The 3,992-nt window shown below is 55.4% G+C and overlaps 1 pseudogene; it reads right to left on the reverse strand.

The window, feature by feature from the left end:
* LOC119338608 overlaps positions 1-2,442 on the reverse strand; it is a 17,338-nt pseudogene extending 14,896 nt beyond the window's left edge.
* Positions 2,443-3,992: the final 1,550 nt, after the last annotated feature.

Genomic DNA, 3,992 nt, shown 5'->3' on the forward strand with positions numbered 1-3,992 from the left:
TCGATCATGCTGGTCATCACCCCGTACCCTCGAAACAATTTCAGACTCCAATACCCTTCGTCCAATATATCAATCTTCACCTCTGGACCATTCCAGAGTTCCTCATTATGTCTGGGATCTCATCTAGGAATCCGAATAACCTTCGGTAACCACCACAATGACTCAACTATACTTATATCGTCACCAAATGTTAAGTGTGTAGACCCCGCGTGTTCGAGAACTATACAGACATGACCGTGACACCTCTACGGTCAATAACCAATAGCGGGACCTGGATGCCCATATTGGTTCCCACATTTTGTATGAAGATCTTATCGTAGAACCTGATGTCAAGGACTCAGCTAATCCCATATGTAGTTCTCTTTGTCCATCGGTATGTTACTTGCCCGAGATTCGATCGTTGGTATCTCCATACCTAGTTCAATCTCGTACCGGCAAGTCTCTTTACTCGTTATCTCCATACCAAGTTCAATATTGTGATGATGTATTACCGAGTGGGCCCTGAGATACCTCTCCCTCACACAGAGTGACAAATCCCAATATTGATCCATGCCAACTAAACAAAAACCCTCGAAGATAACTATAGAGCACCTTTATAGTCACCTAGTTACGTTGCGACGTTTGGTACACACAAGGTATTCCTCCAATGTCAGTGAGTTGCATGATCCCATGGTCATAGGAACATATACTTGACAGGCAAAAAACGATATCAATAAATTTGATATGTCACATATCTATGACTAGGAAACCATGGTCATCTTTGATCAATGAGCTAGTCCGGTAGAGGCTTACTAGGGACATGTTGTTGTCTATGTATCCACACATGCATTTGAGTTTTCGGTCAATAAAGTTATAGCATGGATAATAAACAATTATGATGAACAGAGAAATATGATAATAACCAATTTATTATTGCCTCTAGGGCATATTTCCAATAGTCTCCCACTTGCACTAGAGTCAATAATCTAGTTCACATCAACATGTGATTAACACCCAGTGAGTTCCCGGGTTAGATCATGTTATGCTTGTGAGAGAGGTTTTAGTCAATGGGTCTGGAACATTCAGATCCGCGTGTACTTCACAAATCTCTATGTCATATTGTAGATTCTACTACCACGCTCCACTTGAAGCTATTCCAAATGGCTGCTCCACTATACTTATACGATTTGCTACTCAGAGTCATCTAGATTGGTGTTAAATCTTGCATCGATGTAACCCTTTACGCCAAACTCTTTATCACCTCCATAACTGAGAAACATTTCCTTATTCCTCTAACGATAATTTTGACTGTTGTCCAGTGATCCACTCCTGGATCACTCTTGTACCCCCTAGCCAGACACATGGCAATGCACGCATCAGGTGCGGTGCACAACATGGCATACCGTATAGAGCCTGTGGATAAGGCATAGGGGACGACCGTCATCCTTTTTCTTTCTTTTGCCGTGGTCGAGCTTTGAGTCTTACTAAACTTCACACCTTATAACTCAGGCAAGAACTCCTTCTTTGACTGATCCATTTTGAACTTGTCGGGGGTTGGGTGCGACATGTGCCAAAGGATGGTTATCATGGTGGGAGCGAGTAGAACGTCGCCGGTGCCTGGAAGCGGGATGAGGCGAAGACATGCACGCCGGCGGATCTTACCCAGCTTCAGGGCTCTCCTAGGAGATAACACCCCTACTGCTGCTCTGCGGGGTCTCCGCATGATCACTCAAACAAGGTGACTACAATGGTGCTCCTAGAGCTGTTTTGGGAGGCAGGAGAGAGCAAGGCTAGTTCTCTCCTCCCGTGCTATCTGGTCTATCTCTACTCAGGTCCGAACCCTTTGCATGGGTGCCCCAGGGGGTTTATATAGGCCTACCCCCCGGGGGTACAATAGTAATCCGGCTGGGCGCGGGCCCCAGCCGTCTGTCTCTCAGGCCACCGTCTTTCCCGCCGGCTTCTCGGGCCCGCCGACTGGCGGGTCCCGCGGACAGGCTTGGTACTGTAGCGACAGTCCTGGTGACGCAGGCTTGGTCATCGGGTCGTGGCAACAGTGCCGCCGTCTATCGGGCGATCACTGTCGCCATTCCCCATCTTGTCTGGTTAATGGCACGTGGGGCCCTGGGGAGGAGTCGGCCGACTCCAGGGAGGCCGACTCCCACGGGTCTGTCTTCGGGCGCCCAGGCCGCCTTCGGCCCACCCACTGACAGGCGGCCCCGCCGCCTTGGGGTCGTGGCTGAGGTCAGGGCAGGCATGGCAACAGTGCCGCGCCTCGCTGGAGATCTTCCAGCGATACGGCTCACTGTTGCCATGCCGGCCCTTCGTGAGCAGGGGGGAGACGGCCACGTCGTGACCGTACCCCACATCGTACTTCGGGATGAAGGAGGAGCCACGGGCCGACTCTCCAAAGTCGGCCTCCTTGAAGGTCGCTAGCTTGGAGTCGGCCTCTCTAGAGGCCGCCATCCCAGAGTCGGCTTATCTCGGCGTCGCTGTCTGGGACTCGGCTTGAGGGGCGCGACCTGCCCCGATGTCTTAAAAAGTCTTGGGGCTCGGGTTAGCCTACCCGTGGCCCATTACTCCGACAGTAGTCCCCGAAGCTGGTGAAGCCCGGTGGTCGCTGCATTGTGGGGCTTCAGCAGCTTCAATCTTTATAAGTGCAGACTTTGAGACTCGGCTGCCGTCTTTCCTTGGGCCGACTGTCGAAAGTCGGAGCTTAGGTAAAGAGCCTTAGTTCGAAAGTCACGGCGGGAAACCAGGCGGCGTGCCTGATACGCCTTCCCGCCGCCGTCAAGGCGGTCCTATCGCATGGCGCCACGTGGGGAGAACAGTCTGCCTGCCCACGCGCGCCACAGGACGGGGCGTCAGGTGGGGCCCGCCACTACCGTGCCTCGGCATACGGACGGATCCGTTGCGGCCGTGGACGGTTGGTTTTCCCACGTCGTTACTGCGTGTAGTAACTTTGTGGGGTAAATCGTGGGGCGGTGCGGGACATCATGCGCAGTTAATCCCACGCCCGCCCCCTCGGCTTCTCAGCCCGATGGGCTATAAGTAGGCGGGGGGAAGCGAAGGGGCACAGCTCGCGCGCCCTTCTTCCCCGCTCCCCCGCCCCATCTTGCTCTCTCTCTCCTTCCTTCCTCCGCTGTTGAGCCAGAGCACACCATACCGCGGTGATGAGCTCCTCCTCCGCCGCGGCCCCTGCCGTGCGCTCCGGCGTGTGGGACGGCTCGGAGGTAGAGGAAGAACACATCGAGTTCCTCCGCCAGACACGTCGTTTTCCCAGCGCGGACCTCGTGCGCGCCCGCGCCGCGCCGAAGGGGGAAATCCGGCCAGCGCCGGAAGAGGGCGAGCGGGTCGTCTTCCGCTCGCACCTTATGCGCGGCCTGGGGCTGCCGGCGAGCGGCTTCTTCCGCTCGTTCCTGGAGTTCCACAGTCTTCAGCCGCACCACCTCACACCGAACACGGTGGTGCTGCTCTCCGCCTTCGCCACTCTGTGCGAAGGTTTCCTCGGCCTTCTCCCCACCATCGAGCTGTGGGGGGAATTCTTCTCTTCTAAGTTCGGCACGCACATCGCCGGCATGCCGGCTCAGTCCGGTGCCTTTATCGTGATGCGACGCTCGACGTCCGACAATTCCTTTCCTCCCATCGCGCTGATCAAGTCGGTGAAGATGTGGCAGCGCTCGTACTTCTACGTGAAGAACCTCTCCTCCGACGGCGACTGGGTCAACCTGCCGCCCTACAACGCCACTCCCCTGACCGGGAGGCTCCCCAGCTGGTCCCACAGGGTCAAGTCGCTGTCCCTTGCCGGAGCCGCCGCCGTAGCGTGACTCCGAGTCTTGATACAGTCGGAGGGACTCGTCGGGGCCGACTTGCTGGCCGCCTTCATGGCGCGCCGAGTTCTCCCACTCCAAGGCCGGCGACACCTGATCTGTCAGATGAGCGGCCCCCGAGACCCAAGTCGGATGAGCACCAAGGAGATGCCCCGCAAGGAGGTGGCGAACATGGTGAACTACATC

The sequence above is a fragment of the Triticum dicoccoides genome, chromosome 7B, assembly GCF_002162155.2.
Source record: "Triticum dicoccoides isolate Atlit2015 ecotype Zavitan chromosome 7B, WEW_v2.0, whole genome shotgun sequence".
NCBI classification, from domain to species: Eukaryota; Viridiplantae; Streptophyta; class Magnoliopsida; order Poales; family Poaceae; genus Triticum; species Triticum dicoccoides.